General features: G+C 37.2%; 1 protein-coding gene across 10 annotated transcripts in view; it reads left to right on the plus strand.

The window, feature by feature from the left end:
* Fhit (fragile histidine triad diadenosine triphosphatase) overlaps positions 1-17467 on the plus strand; it is a 1439263-nt gene that overhangs the window by 381807 nt on the left and 1039989 nt on the right. For all 10 annotated transcript variants that reach the window (XM_077795625.1, XM_077795624.1, XM_077795620.1 and 7 more), the window contains one exon: positions 8748-8842. The gene's annotated coding sequence lies outside the window, so the exon portion shown is untranslated. The remainder of the gene's footprint in view (positions 1-8747; positions 8843-17467) is intronic.

Consider the following 17467-nt stretch of genomic DNA (forward strand, 5'->3'; position numbering starts at 1 on the left):
GGATTGATTTGGCTATGAAAAGACAGAACTCTACAGTGCTCTAATATTGATAAATAGGTGTCTTCTAAATTGATTTCCCCTCTTTCTGATAGTTAAGCAGATAGATTATTTTATAGTTTTGTTTTCTCTGTGTGGAGGGAACAAAAGGACTAGCTAGTTTTTTTCTGTCTTTTTCTTTTTTCTTTCAAAATAACTGAGAGAACATTAAGAAATGGAATTGTAAAAATGTTTCCATTCTGTTACAGAAAAGTTTAACATTTTCCTCTGTTTCTTAGACATCAATTAAAACTCTGAAATGACTCTTGTTTGTACTAGCACTCAAGGAAGAGAAAGAAATAGTCTATTATAAAGAACTCACTCCCAGAAATTTCTCACAATATGATATTGTCACTAGAGAAGAGATGTTTCCTGAGAAGGGTCTGAGGAATCCTGGAGAGAAGGGGGGACCTGGGCTTTGGACGTGTATGGTCCTTGGCAAATTTCATGAAAAAGAATTTCACCACATCCCAGTCAAAGGCAGAGATCCAGAGGTTTATTTAGGAAAGTAGATACAAATTCAAGAGAGAATGAGGGCAATCTTGAGAGGGATACCTTTTTGGGTAAAGCAAGGAATATACATTCAAGGAAGGAGAATGTGAGCCATTTTGAAAGTGAGCCATGCGTTTTGGGGGTTCTCTGCTCTTCTTTTAAAGGAATCTTGGTGAAGAATACATATGGAAAGGCATGTAGGAATGTTATCAGTCTGATCATCTCATGACAGGATCTAGTGGTCTTGATCTATCTCCTTATCCTCAGGTTGATGTGCTCTTTGTTATCGGATCAATAGGTAGCACTGAAGAGCCCCCTAAATTATAGGTTCCTCAAGGTAGTGTATCTCTTTGCTTACTCTATTTATTGAGGGGTTAATTAACAGTGTTCAGGTGGATTTGCTGATTTCCCAGGAATTTGGAAGTATGCAGCACTTCTGAATTAAAATTTTTCCCTTGTTTTTCGTTCATGTCTCCTTTCTACCTGTTTTTATTTTTTTTAATCCTATGACAGTATCTTAACAAAGATCACTTATTACTCTTATCTTTTGGTTATCTGGGTGTTTGATCTTTTATCTGGGTGTTAGGCTACATCAAAATGAAAAATATGCTAAATAATCAGTTAATTTTTGAGTTCTCCCTTGCAACCTGGAGATTAGAGAGAAGTAACTCCTCCTTTAGGAGGAAAAAGTAATTTTATTTTCTACTCTTCATGGTTAATAGTTTGGATGGACCTTTGCAACTAAAGACAGAGAAAAACGAATAGAAGTTTAATATCATATATGTCTTATGGGAGATACCCAGAGATATGAATATATCTCAAAAAGTAGCTTTGAGTTCAGACTCAAATGCCATCATCAACAGAACCCAAGAAAGAAGGGTGTTTAAGAAGGTCCATTGTGAGAATATGCCCAAGAAGTGCATGGTAAGCAAGAGTAAGGCTTGTTAAGCAGATTTAAGACCCTGTCTTCTCCATTGACAACAGTCTTTAGTGAGTTAGCCATCCTTTCTTCCTGGCACAAAGAGAGAGACCCCTCAAATGGAAATTTCCTTTATGGATGTAGATTTTTCTTAAAATATGGGTTATTTCTGTATTATTTTCAGGGCTTTTCCTGTGACTTGCAGTCTCTTAAAATAATCAGTCAAAATAATCTTTATGGCAAAGAGGCATATTTTCCTTGGCATATTCTGGTCTCCTGGAGTCACATTTTGAGGTCATGTAATTTAGTGTCTTACTCAGTTTCATACTGCCACCCCTGGCACTAAATTGTCTCAAGTTGAGACAGGAGAGTTTTGTGTTTTTCATTCATCCATCAGTGAGTAGTTATTAAACGGTTTCCATCCAGAACCATGTCAACTACCATGAAAACTGAAAAAATCACATTGGACCATTTCCAGATCTCAAGGAAACTTGCCCTTGGGTTTCTCTTTTCCTTTCCCTTCCTCCCCATCTTCTGCCAACTTTGTGAAGAATTTGAGATTGTTGAGTAAATTAAAGGTAGTGTACAGGTAATATAACAAGTAACCATGAAATAGAAGCATGACCTTCTTTAGTAGTATAAGTTGGTAGGCCCAGGGAATTAACTAAATTTGGTAAAGATCTCTTGGCCACTAATTTATCTTGTGTAACATCCATATCTTATTGGAGGAAACATTTCAGTTTTGTTTTTGTTTTTTAAAGCAGGTAGAATCTTTTGAGGATAAAACCAAAGGTGGAATAAATCACTTAAAATTTGTATATTGACTATAGTGTGTTTTTCAAACAGAAGCACAGGTGTTGGAGGTAAGGGTGAGAGCACAGATGAGATCAGTCTTTACCTTTGTCTCCCCAGACCTCAGCATAGTGCATGTTTATGTTTGGTGCTTGAGACATAGTTCTATAAATTTTAACTATTCATTGGATGGTTTTGCACTGACTTTGGGTAACAATGAAGAGAAGCTATGTAGTCCATGCCTTTGAAATGTTGTGTTCTCTTTCCTTAGAAAGCCATCTTCCCACCCTTTGCTTTGCTTAGCTCCTCCTCACCCTCCAGGTCTTAGATTTAATTCAGTTCCTTTGTTTTAGTAAGTCCTAGACTGATCTGCTCCTTTCTGCTTGAAAGGATACATTCCCAGCAGGAGTCCTGGACTCCTGCCTGTCTCCTTGAATAGCTTTCAAAAAAGGTTTTTTTGATCAACTTAGTACCCTTGCTCCTACCATGGTACCTGATGCTTCCTATTATGTAACTCAGTAAATGCTTCATTCCATGAATGAAAGTAATTAATTACTAAACAATGTGGTGAGTAGTGCTTTCAATTAACTTTGAATGAAAATGAAGATAATGGATGAAAGTGAAGATACTATTAAGCATAACAATGATGATAATGATGATGATGATAAAGGGTGATAGTAACCACTCTATTGCATTTGAACCTTGTGCCAGGCCCTTTTAAATGATCTCACTGAATCTCCTAATAACTTTGTTAGGAAGGCAACGTGATTAACCCCGTTTTACCAAGGAGAAAAATGAGCATGGGGAAGATTGATGACTTGGATAGAGTCGTACACCTATTTGGTTTGATAGAGCCCAAGATTCAAACCCATTTCCTTCACCACAACATAAAATTATATCCCTATGCTATTTTGCTGAAGTGTTTGGGGGATTATGGTCTGCAGGAATGAAATGATGGTGTCCTCACTGTGACAAGTTACCCGGTGATAACTCAAAACAGCTGAAGTCTGCCATCATATTTCATTGTGAGGTGTCTACCACATTTTTTATGCAGAAACAGAAAAATGTAGAACCAGAGGTCATAGAATCTGTTTCACGTTAATGGGGTTGGAATGTTCTTTTTGCCTGTCTCCTGTTGGTACACAGCCCTCTGGCTGAATGCCCTTTGCTGTTAAGGACTTATCACATACTTCATTTGTTCATTTGAAAATCCAGTGTTTACTGCAGTGCATAGCAGCCACATTATGATGATTACTTAGGCAGACAAATTAAATGATTCAGTGTGGTAGTAGCTCTAAAAAAGTCTAATTTCCATGTGTGGAATCATGTTTATCATCACCCAAATTCAAAGGCACAAAATAGCACATTTACATTGGTAACTTATTCATAAAATTCCCTTTCTACCTTGTTTGTTTTCTTGTTACCAACCAAACCATATCCCATGTGGAGGATGAAACATAAAATAGTGGTATTTAAATATTAGGGCTGTGATAGGGGCCAGGCAGTTGAGGCCAGTCGAGCATCTCATTCATGCCTTCTGCTTCCTAGTTTCATGCACGTAAAGATTTTGGAATCCCCATATCTGTCTTTAAAGATTTGCCTAACTGCTTCTTCAAAGCTTTAGGGCCTCTCAGATAAATGCACATAAAAGAAATTTTTTAAACAATATTGACTCAAAAGGAAGACTGCATGTCATGGTTTTCACTTCATGATTACTGAACTTTCCTGAAAGATTTATTCCTCCATTGAGTCTCCCTCCAGGAAAACAAGGAACATTCTTTGCAATTCTAACACTTTTAAAGAATGACCTCCTTGGCTCAAAGAGAATCTTTTGATTATTAGTGGCAAAAATGAATTATCCTAAAGCAAACTCTTTTTGAAAGCATAGATCCCGTTTTGTAGGAGGAAAACCTAAACTCAAGCCCTAGAACATGTCAGGTTAATGGCTAACTTGCTGCAAGGAGAGAAATAGGAAAAAGCAAAATTGCTAAATCTGCTGAAGAACTAATCAAGCATATTGTTCCCTTGATTCTAGAAAATTGCAACGAGCTTTTAGAAAGGTTGAAAAGATGTCCATGGCACACTTTCATTTACTTTGTTGTAAATGTGTATTCCTCCTTCCCTGAGGTGTTGGTATTCCTAGGGGTGTGGGGAGATGGAGGTGCTGAAGATTATAGCTACTGGTGATATTCTGGTGTGCCCTGGCAAAATTCCTGTCATTCCAAATGACAAATGGTTCCCTCTGCTGGGTGAACTTAAATTCAGTCCGTAAGCTGAGACAGCCCGGAAGGAATCACCATTGGTCTTATGTTTATTAAAATATAGTTGTGAGGCTGGGGTATAGCTCATTACGACAGCACTGTCCTGGCATGCCTGAGCCCCTGGGTTTGATCCCCAGCACTGCACAGACAACAAGCACAAACAAAGCCAAACAACAACAACATTAAAAACTATAGAGTAGATCATGGGGAGGGGGGTGGGGTGGGGGTGTGGTGCACACCTATAATCCCAGCTGCTTAGAGGCTGAGACAGGAAGAACACAGCCTTTGTAATTTAGTGACCCTGTCTCAAGATAAAATAAAAAGGACTGGAGAGTGTGGCTCAATGGCAGAGCACTTGCTGAGCATGTGCAAGGACCTGGGTTCAATCCTAGCACTGCAAAACAAGCAAAAAACATAGTTTTGAATTTTATCCTTAAGAAACCAACCACCTATGACCAGCTTAAGTATGTTCCAGAACTGGTGACGAACGCCATGGCTTCCTTTCTTTCCTTCATCTTTCCCTCCTTCTCTCTTTTCTTTGATTCCAAAAACTTTTAAAAATACAAAGAGTACAACAAATATCTTTATTTCCAGTATTCAAAAATGAGTATCTTTTTGTTAGGCCAGATTTGGCTTCCAGTGTTGCTTCCCTTTAAAAGAAATTATTGGAGGGAAGAGAGAGGGGAGGTGCAATGAAATTAACTAAATTATGCTGTTATATTGTGTGCAGTACAAATAGGTAACAATGAATCCCACTGTTGTGTATAATTATAGTGCACCAATAAAAAGAAAAATTAAAAAAGAAAAGAAATTATTGATGAAACTCAATTCCTCTTTAACTATCACACCTGTTCTTTCCTTCACCCTCTACACCCTCTGCTGCCTACACCACCTGCCCCAAATTCTCCAACATAAACGTGGGCTGTATTTGACCAGCCTCATGTTTATACTTTTACCTACATACATGTGTATTCTTAATGAATATATGCAATTATGTTTGTTTAAAATTTTCCTTTTATCAACAACTGCCTCGTATTTAATCCTGTAAATACAGCACATTTTTCTTACCCACTCCCCTTTCTTGATGCCTCTTAGATCATTCCAGGTTTTGTTATTCTAAAAACAAATATTAATCTTTTTAGTGTATGTCTCCTTGTGCATATAATTTTGAGCCCAGTGCATCCCTCAGGAAGAATCACTATGCCAGGGGATGTTTGTAGTATCACTTTCAGTAACTATAGTCAAGTTGTTCCCTAGAATAATAATTGCTTAAAAATGCCCAAATTGTGGTTGGTTCTGCCAGAAGCAAACTAAAATATTATGCTGTTCCCCCCAACATCTTGGACAATACTGAATTTTTTCAGTCTCTTTCATGTTCAGATGGAAGAAAAATGGAATCAATTATTTTAGTTTGCATTTTCCAACACTTTTTTTTCTTTTAAAGAATGGACTTCTTTCTTTATGTCTTGATCTTTGTGATTTATTCTTTGAATCATCTTTATTTCTGTTTATTTGTTGTGTTTTTCTTTTTCTTGATTTTAGTAGTCCCTTGCATATTCTGGTATTCACTGTATCTTTGGTAGGGCTGACATTTGAGAAGATCATTCTTCAGATTATTAGAACAGTTAAATTGTTCTGTTTCCAGATTTATTTTCATATATTACCAAGAAGTCAGGCCCATCTTTCTACCCCCAGTCGGTTGCAAATCCTTTTGGATCTACTTTCAAAATATGCTACATGGACCTGACCACTTTTTACTGTCCACTGTGCTACATTGGGTACCTTCATTCTCCAGGGTCTTGCAGGAGCCTCCTCAGTGGCCTGGTTCTTTAGTTCATTCTCACCAAAGACCTAGAGAGACCTTATCAAAGTGTAAGTCAGCTCTTTATTTACCTCTCGTGAGAACCATGTAATAATGGCTTTGCACTTTGCTGCCAATAAAAACCCAAGTCCTTATAGTGGCCCAAGAGATACAGCACACACCAGCCCCATGTCACAGTCACTGTCACTGCTCCTTCTCAACTCCCACTTCTCTCTTCTTGCACTGGTCCCTGCTATTCTCTAACATACCAGTGTTCTCATGCACTTTCTTTTCCCTCTCCCTGGAATTTATTTCCATCCAAAACTATCTATCTTTTTTTTTGCTGAATTCTCATTTAGATTTTTCCCAGAGATGTTACCTCCCCTGGAGATATTTTCTAACCTCCTTGCTTAAAAATGCAGCAATCGCTCTACACTGACTGCCTTTGTTTCTTAGGGCTATAGTAACAAAGTATCACAGATTGAGTAGCTTACAAAAACAGAAATTTTTTTGCCTGGCAGCTCTAGAATCTACAGGTTTGAAATCAAAGTGTCAGTAGGGCCATGCTCTCTCTGAAAACTACAGGGAACCCCCACCTCTCCTCTCCTTAGTTTCTGGTGGTTTGATAGTAATTCTTGACATTCTTTGTCTTGCAGCTACATAAGCCACATCTCTGTCATCACCTGGCATCTCCCTGTGTTTCTCTGTCTTTACTTATGGTTTGGATCTCTAGTATGCCCTAAAGTTATGTTTTGCAAGCTTGGTTTCCAGAGCAGCAGTGTCTAGAGATGATCTTACCTGGTTGGTGGATTAACACATTTGATGGATTAAAAATAGGTGGGGCATGGGTGGAGGAAATAAGTCATTAGGGACTACATGTTGGCCCCTTCCTCTCTTTCTGTCTCTGTTTCTGTTTCTCTTTCTTTCTGCCTCCCAGCTCACTTCCTCATACCATGATATTCTGCATCACCTTAGGCCCAGAGCAATGGAGCCACTGACCAAGGACTGAAACCTCTGGATCCCTGAGTAAAATAAGATTTTCTTCCTCCAAGTTGTTTGTGGTATTTTTGGCTACAGTGATAAAAGGCTGATGGATACACTTCATCTTTGCTTGTTATATCTTCAACAACTTTATTTTCAAAGAAAGTAAAGTTCCAACGTACTGGGGTTAGGAACCCAACATTTTTTTTTTCTGAAGTGCAGGGAAAATAATTCAACCCATAACACACATCATTTCCTTTCCTACTCTGTTTCTCCAGAGCACTTAGCATTATTTAACCAACCATATATTTCACCTATTTTTTTTGTCTGTCTTTTCCCACCAGAATATAGACAGCATGAAGTCAGGATGTGGGGCTATGTTTACTGCTGTAATATATTAGTGCCTGACCCCTTAATAGCATCTCAATAAACATTTGTCAAATGAATGCATTTACTCTGTTAAATTATGGCATTGAGCAGGCCAATTAACATGTTATGGAATAAAAATAAATAGGTAAATTCACCCTTATACAAAATCCTACAGAATGAGTCAGTGTTTATTATTTTAATATTTTTTATTTCAAAGAAGGGCATCTGAAGGAAAAGTAGAGGTAGATATCAGAAAAGATAGGAGTGAGCTGACCAGTTGGGGGATGAGTATATCATCATTGAGTGATTTATGGGTAGTGAGATATCTTTGGTCCCTTTGTCATTCTTCCACTTATCCTTACAATTAAGATGGAAAAAGATTTTGCTTTGTCTAACATATTCTTGGAACTATGTATATACTTTGTATATACTATGTATATACTTTAACTCATTTAGAAATAATATATTCTTAAAAATGTATCCCTTGCATATTATTATACCCATTTTTCAGAAGCAAAAAGTGAGGAACAACAAGGTTGAGCAGCCATGTAAGCCACAGAGATAATACATTACTAGGATCTAAATTCAGGCCTGTGGGACCAAAACCTGTGTTCCTTCCCTTGTCATATGACTTCAGATTCTACTGGGACCAGAATTTCATAGGAAAGGTTGTAAACTGACCCACAAATGATTTTTTCAGACAGGTGATTTGGCATAGAACATCACTTTTGGTAAGTACCCTTCTTACCAAAACTCCTGGATCAACCTTATATTTTGGCACAATGGAAAGCCCTAGTGCCAGCCTGCCCAGTTCCTGAGAAGGGCCAAATGATATGGACAGGCCAGCCCTGGAATAGGCATCAGACAATAGAGAGTCAAGGCACCATTGTGTGGTCATGTGTGAATCACCGAAGCACCTCTCAGCCACATCTTTCCTCTGCAGAGCAATGATGATGCTCATAAGAAATCACATGTGCCTTTATTCTGCCTTTTAAACAATATCTGTGCAGTCATACCAGCTCAGTTTTTGTAGTTTGTGGTTTCTGTTGAGTTCTCTGCTAAAATATCATCAAAATTTCTTTTGTTTGTGATGTAGGTATCCTAGGACAACCTGCTGACCTTAACTCCTCTACAAAAAAATCTGTGCATCCAGCCACTGAGAACTCCAAGGAAACAGCAGTAGTCTAAAAGGTAGTGTTTGCTTCATTTTGAAATTTTTTCAGAGGGTCTGACATAACTGAACTGCTACGGGCAAACTTATAATAGTAGAACATTCATATGTACATATAAAATAGAACTTTTAAAATGGTAAAATTCAGGTCTAGATTCCCTTGGAGAATTTACCCTGTCTCGACTTCTATTTGTAGCTGCCATTTTAAAGTTGGAATATAAATATTATGTCAGTTAAATAAAAGAGTGATGACTTCACTTTATGAAAGAAAGCTTTGCCTTTGCTTTCCATGAAGTGTAGCTTAACTGTTGCCTGATTGATATGCCATTATATCATTCTCACCCCACAGACATTTACACATATTTAATAATTTTTATGTATAAAAAGTAAGGTTAAACAGTTACAGTGTCAAGTTGTTATGCCTTATGGTGGCTTTGAGAATGATGGTGCAATTGAAATGAAATGAGTAGCACCAGGAGGCGGCTTCTGCCATGAGCCATGTCTCCTAAAATGGCTTGGGATCGTTCTTGGTAAGAGGAAGTCCTAGTGGTATCCAGTGGGACAAAGAAGGCTGGATCTTATCAAAAGGTTCAAAGATCAGGTAAAATGATCTCTTGCCTTTATACATCTTTGAATGGTGACATTGGAAAAGTTGAACATGTGTTTTATTAAAATAGCAATCAAGGAGAAAATATGCACTATTGCGGTCAGAAAACAGTACTTATGTAAGTGTGAGTGTTGGCATGCTGAGTATTTTGAGCTGAAAGATGTCGGCAGGGCCCCAGAAGCAAAATCTTTTTTGACTGTATCCTATTCCGCTCTCTCCCCAGGCAGGCCTTAGATACTGGAACCCCTCTCCCTCAAAACCAGCCTTAAAACCTAGAAATGTTTACTCATAATTTTCCCCCGACATCTGTGTAAGAGCTGGCCATAAAGAAGTTCTCTGGCCTACCTTGTCTGACAGTCGGTCATCCCAGAAGGGTCCTGTTTTGTACATGGGAAAAAGGAATGCCTCAAAGAAAGACCTAGAAGAATTGAAACCCATACACCTTGCTGGGTTTCTTCTCTTTGTCTCTCACTGATAGGTCATTCCCATTTTGTCCAATCTCACTTCTATACAGCTGTCCATTTTCATCAGATCTTGGCATTAAAAAAGCCCAGTTTTCCTTGTGTCTCTGGGCTTTCATTTCTGAAGGCTCCAGTGTGACAGACAACATTTATTAGGTAGATTGGTTTACTTTTCTCTTATTAATCTGTCTTTTGTTATTTTGTTAAGAGGAGCATTTGCTGTGCCCCTTATAATGGGTGTCCCATCTTTCTCCCCCTGCAGTACTAAGCTGATAAATTCCTCAGCATGGGGTCACTGGGCTGTGCTCATTTAATCCCACTTTTATGTAAATACCCATATCCTTTTCCATCAGTCCTTCTCATCTCTCCTCCTTCAATAGTGTGTCCCACTCCTGGGTTTTGGCAAACAATTTTGCATGATATATACATATTTATTATATGATATACATATATGTTAACCTCATGTGCCAGAATACAGTGATGTTGTGTTTTCTTTCTTGCTTCCAGTTAAGACCTAGTCTCCTGTAACCTGTATGCCTAACCATCCTTGACCTGCCTTCCTTTTTCTCTCATCCAATGGTCATCTAAAATCCATGCCAAGTTTATGAAGTCAGGCAAGACTGCACCTAGAATTTGTAGGATTGTGACACATTGCTGTATCTTCTAGAAGTACTCACCAAGTTCAGGTTGTGTTGGGATGAGGCAGGCATCTTCACTTTCTAGTATGCCTGGCTTCTTTTTAGTGAATCATGTACCCATCTAGAGAGTTTCCCTGGAAAAGAGAGAAAGTTTAAAAGTAGGAAATTCAATGAACTGAAATGGAGCATCCTAACTAGAGTCCTTGAATGGCATTATTTGATCTTTCTGTTATTATTACTCTGGTTAGTGTTTTAAGCCCTGAAGCAAGGCACTTTTTAAAGTGAAAGCTATCAATACAAAATATATATCTGAAAGAGTAGGATTTGAACATCAGTAATTACTAGAAAAAAGAATTGTAGCTTATTTTCAAGTTTTAGAAACCTTTCTTATTCCTCCATACATAGAAAGACTTCTCTACTAACAATAAAGGGCATGAGCCTAATGATTTCAACTACTCCCATTTTTCTGTTTCTTTTAAGATTTCAGCTGTTCAATGGGATATATCAGTCAACTCTCTTAGCCTCTCTGAACTCTGATTTCTTCTTCCATAAAATGAGGCTAATTATAGAAAAGACCTCATGGAATGACTATGCAAGATTAAATGATAATTTATGTAAAGTGGTTAAGAAGGTGTCTTGCAGGCAGACGCTCTCAAGAAATGGAAGCCAGAATGATTATTATTAGAAGGAAATGTTCACTTACCAACTCTGCTGTTGTGGAAGGATTTTCAGTGTTTTATTTCTCTTGGAATATTACCTATTGCAATCTGAAACCCAAAAAGTAAGGTAAAATAATGTGGCGAAGTACCATGTAGATATTTTTGGTAGTCATGATTTTGTGCAAACAGCAATGTTTTGAGGTTAAATTCTGCCAATCTAAGAGCCACGTCTGAGTAATATTTTATCATTTAACTTTGTGCTGTGCTTCCACTCCAAATCCACCAATGTACTTGGCAAGATGATCACCTAATTCCAACTTCTGTTTCTTCTTAAACTAAAACCAAATATTACTAGATGAGGTAGTAGATGGAGGTTAAACATTTTTCAGAGAAGAGGTAGGAAATGAAAAGGAATATTTCCTTAATGTTTTTATTTGTTTCTACTTCTTTTATGGATATGTAAACTCTACTGGATTTAACATTCTCATTCTGATATCAACTGTAATATAGACCTCCCAACAAATATCTGGAGGCCCTAGAAAGTAAAAATAAGAAGACAGATTACTTGGGGGAGTTGAAATTCAAAACTCAGAAGTAAGTTTTTCATTTTACAACTTTTAGACTGAGAGCAGGCTGAAGTTAATGTCACCTGGGATGGCTAACCCTCAATTTAAAAACCTGTATACAGTCTTTGAGGTTTGAAGACCCAAACAACAGAATTCAGGTAACATAGACACTGAAAAATGAGTTTGGAATCTGTTGAAGAAGAGAGACAGAGAAGAGAAGCTCCTTCTTCTGTTTATAAACATTAACCAAATATTTGGCTGATACCTGAATCATGTATTCAAGAGCAGATATAAGTTAGCACAGTTAAAAATTTAAAAACTGAGTTGAATTTGACCTGCCATCTGAGGTGATTTTCAGTTTGCATATAACTAAATTAATTGCCTGCTAAAATTCTTCTGAAAACTAAGGCAGAATTCAGAATTTCTTCACAATAACATTTATTTGGTCATTGATACAACCCCAACTTACACAAATATGAAGGAACAAGAAAATGACCAATTTTTTAAATATTTATTTTTTTAGTTGTAGTTGGACACAATACCTTTATTTTATTTATTTATTTTTACGTGGTGCTGAGGATTGAACCCTGGGCCTTGCACATGCAAGGTGAGCACTCTACTGTTGAGCCCCAACCCCAGCCTGAAAATGACCAACTTTGCTTTTTATCTATTTATTTATTTTAGTGCCAGGGATTGAACTCAGGGGCACTTGACCACTGAGCCACATCCCCAGCCCTATTGTTGTATTTTATTTAGAGATAGGGTCTCACGGAGTTGCTTAGTACCCCTCCATTGCTGAGGCTGCCTTTGAACTTGCGATCCTCCTGTCTTAGCCTCCCTAGCCGCTGGAATTACAGGCGTGCGCCACTGTGCCCGCTGGAAAATGACCAATTTTGAAAAGGCAAGTATAAGACACTGATTCCAAGATGACCAGGATGTTGGAGTTAGTGAGCAAAGAGTTTAAGGTGGTTGTGATAACCTTGCTTCATGAAGATTATGAAAACATACTCACAATGAGTAACATGGTAGTAAATAGCAAGTGAAAAAAAGAGAGAATTTAAAATTGAGCCAATGCTGCTGCCCCAGATGCTGCTACCTTGCTGGAGGTCTCTTCTCTGGGCACCGCCATGGTAACCTTGGAGGCAACTTCCGTGGCTATCTCCATGGTCGCAGCTGCTGCATGGAAGTCTCCTGTCAATCATCTGCTGCCTGCACCACTATTGCCATTGCTATTGCCTCTGATTCCGCTGCTGCCAGCTTCAGGTCTCCTGGAGGTCTTCTTTCTGGGTGCTGCTGCCACAGAAGACATCTCTGCCCCAAATGTAACTTAAGCCGACACTGCTGCTGGAGATTGCGTGGTGACGCTGCCCCCACAGCTGCAGCTGCCACTACTGCTGACCCCCTGCCTGCCTCCAACAACCACCGCCACTACTGCTGCTACCATAGCCTAGAGGACTGCTTCAGGGGAGATTATAGGTTTGGTCGCATGTGGCTGCACCCATTTTGCGACACCAGCCAGAGCCTGGGGCCCGAGTGACAGCAGGTTTACCACCACAAGAGCCTCTGTCTGGGGATTCCAGCAGAGACCTGCAGGTCCAATATGGGCGTGACTGTGGCTTTGGAGGAGCCTGGGGTCTTCCTGCTTGAGAGCGCTGGTGGCCTTTGTCTTGCTGCTGCATCTCAGGGTTGCTTTTTTGCATGAGTGTATCCCTAGTGGTCTCTCTGCAAGTAGGAACAGCACTTGAGATCTTAGGATTGCAGTGTGGCCAAGCCTGAGGTATCTGAAGCCCAGATTGGTGGGATAGAGACTATGTTTGGTGATCCCGAGATTATCAGAGACAGGGCTGAGAAACTGTTGAACACTGACAGAGACAGTTTTACTTTCCAGCAAGATTTATTTTATTTTATTTTTTGATTCACTAATATCTTTACCATATTTGGAGCAGGATGTTTTTTTTATGCATCAGTGCGTGGAGGACAATGATATATGAATGGTGTTTTGCATTTTTGTTGTACTCTTATGTCTTTAATTTTTTTCTCTTTGTTCACATTCTTCCTCTCAAGAGAGGATTTTCTTTTCAACTTTCCTCCAACCAACAGCCAATCTGTGTCAGCTCCTTTTCCACTCTTCTGTGAATTTTTACTTCTAGCTTTTCTTTTTCTTCCTCACGAATATTGCATACTATACTACCTCTGTTCTCTCAATCACCATTTGAAATTGTAAACCATTTTAACAAATTTTCTGTTTGTACTATAGATAGTTATTAAAGTCATCATTTTGGTTTAATGATGGTTTAATGCAAGAAAGCAGTAGATGCCTTACTGGGAGCTATTAGGTTTAAGGCTATATGTTGTGTACACTGGGTGCTATTGATATTGGTCTCACCAGTAAAGACAAAACACTAGAAACCTCCAGGGACACTATAGGTCTACAGGGCAGAATTTATGCTGCCTTAGACCCATACTTTTATATGGGAAAACATGCTAACAACATGAAAAAACAAGGGAATAAAGCACCCCAAACAAACCAAGATGCTTCAATAAAAAAAGCTACTGATAACACAGTAGAAGAAATGTCCACAAAGGAGTTCAGATTGTACATAGTTAAACTGATATGTGAAGTGAAGAGTAGTATAAGGATTGAAATTAAAGAAAAAATACAGGAACTGAAAGATCACTTCAATAAAGAGTTAGAGATAGTGGGGGAAAAACAAAACAAAACAACAAACAAACAAACAAACAAAAAAAAAAACCCAACCAAGCAGAAATCTTTGAAATGAAGGAATCAGTAAACCAAATTATAAATTCAATAGAAAACATCACCAACAGACTAGATCACTTGGAATACAGAACCTCAGGCAATGAAGACAAAATATATAATCTTGAAAGTAGAGTTGAACATGCAGAAAAGATGGTAAGAAACCATAACAGAATATCCATAAATTATGGGATAACATGAAAAGACGAATGTAAGAGTTATTGGAATAGACGAAGGAGCAGAGATACAAACCAAAGGAATGCACATTCTTTTCAATGATATAATAGAAAATCTCCCAAACCTAAAGCATGGAATGGAAAATCAAATATAAGAGGCTTACAAGATCCCAAATGTACAAAATTACAGCAGACCCACACCAAGACACATTATGAGAATGACTAACACAGAAAATAAAGATAAAATCTTAAAGCCTGCGAGAAAAAAAAATCAAATTACGTATAGAGGGAAACCAATTCAGACAGATATCAACAGATTTCTCAGACCAGACCCTCAAAGTTAGGAGGTCCTGTAATAATATATTTCAAACTCTGAAAGAAAACCGATGCCAACCAAGAATTTTATATCAAGCAAAATTAAGTTTCAGGTATGAAGATGAAATTAAAACCTTCAGTGATAAACAAAAATTAAAATAATTCACAACTAGAAAGCCTACACTACAGAGCATTCTCAACAAAATATTCCATGAGGATGAAGTAAAAAAAAAAGTGAAAATCAGCAAAAGGAGGATCTACACTAAAGGGACATTTAACCAAAGGAGTCAAATTAAAAAGTCAAATTAAAAACCAGAAATAAATCAAAATGACAGGGAATACATATCATATCTCAATAATAACCTTGAATGTTAATGGCCTAAACTAATCAATCAAAAGATACAGACTGGCAGATTGGATTAAAAACAACTCACCTTATGGGCAAAGACATCCACAGGCTGAAGGTGAAAGGATAGGAAAAAACTTTTCACTCACATGGATTGTGTAAAAATGCATGGGTTTCCATTCTCATCTCAGATAAAGTTGACTTCAAACCAAAGTTAATCAGAAGAGACAAAGAAGGACATTTCGTACTTCTTAAGGGAAGTATATATAAGCAAAATATAACAATTATAAATATTTTTGTCCCGAACAATGGAGCATCTATGTACATGAAACAAACCCTTCTCAATTTCAGGAGTCAAATAGACCACAATACAATAATACTGGGTGGCTTTAACACACCTGTCTCACTACTGGACAGGTCTTCCAAACAAAAACTAAATAAGGAAAGTATAGAACTAAATAATCCAATCAATAATTTAGACTTAACAGACATATATAGAATATTTTATCCATCAATGAACAAATATACTTTGTTCTCAGCAGCATATGGCTCCTTCTCTAAAATCGACCATATCTTATGACACAAAACAACTCTTGGTAAATATAAAAAATAAATAAATAAATAAAAACAGAGTTAATACCCTGCATTCTATCAGACCACAATGAAATGAAAGTAGAAATCAATGGTATAATAAAAAATAGAATCTACTATAACAAATGGAGACTAAATAATACACTTATTGAATGATGAATGGATATAGTAGAAGAAATCAAGAATGAAATTAAAAAAATTCTTAGAGGTAAATGAGAACACTGATACAACATATCAAAATTTCTGGGACACTATGAAGGCAATACTAAGAGAAGAGTTAATGGCATTGAGTGCATTAGTTAAAAGAATAAAAAGTCAACAAATAAATGATCTAACACTACATCTCAAAGCCCTAAAAAAAGAAGAACGAATCAACACCAAAAGCAGTAGAATACAGGAAATAATTAAAATCAGAGCTGAAATTAATGAAATTGAAACAAGAGAAACAATTGAAAAAATTGACAAAACAAAAAGTTGGTTGTTTGAAAAAATAAAATAGATAAACCCTGGCCATGTTAACAAAGAGAAAAAGAGAGAAAACTCAAATTACTAAAATACAAGATGAAGAAGGAAATATCAAAATAGATACATCTGAAATACAGAAGATAATGAGAAACTATTTTGAAAATTTATACTCTAATAAAATAGAAAATATTGAAGACATTGACAAATTTATAGATACATATGACTGACCCAAACTGAATGAGGTGGTTATACATGATTTAAACAGATCAATTTCAAGTAATGAAATAGAAAATGCTATCAGAAGCCTACCAACCAAGAAAAGCCCAGGACTAGATGGATTCTCAGCCAAGTTCTACAAGACTTTCAAAGACAAATTAACTTTAGTACTCCTCAAAGTATTCCATGAACTAGAAAAGGAAGGAACCCTTCTAAACTCATTTTATGAAGTTAATATCACTCTGATACCAGACAAAGACACATCAAGGAAAGAAAACTTCAGACCAATATCCCTGATAAACATAGATGCAAATTCTCAATAAAATTCTGGCAAATTGCATACAAAAACATATTAAAAAGATAATGCACCACAAGCAAGTGGGGTTCATCCCAGGGATTCAGAGTTGGTTCAACATATGGAAATCAATAAACATAATTCATCATATTAATAGACTTAAAAACAAGAATCATATAATCATCTCAATAGATGTACAAAAAGCATTTGACAAAATACAGCACACCTTCATGTTCAAAACACTAGAAAAACTAGGGTTAGTAAGAACATACCTCAATATTATAAAAGCTATATATGCTAAACCCAAGGCCAATATCATTCTAAATGGAGAAAAATTGAAAGCATTCCCACTAAAAACTAGAACAACACAAGGATGTCTTCTTTCACCACTTGTATTTAACATCATCCTTGAAACTCTAGCCAGAGCAACTAAACAAAAGAAAGAAATTAAAGGGATACAAATAGAAAAAGAAGAACTCAAACTATCACTATTAGTTGATATTATGATTCTATATCTAGAAAGTCCAAAAAAAACTTCCACCAGAAAACTTC

This window comes from Urocitellus parryii, chromosome 3 (genome assembly GCF_045843805.1).
Source record: "Urocitellus parryii isolate mUroPar1 chromosome 3, mUroPar1.hap1, whole genome shotgun sequence".
In the NCBI taxonomy this organism is placed as follows: Eukaryota; Metazoa; Chordata; class Mammalia; order Rodentia; family Sciuridae; genus Urocitellus; species Urocitellus parryii.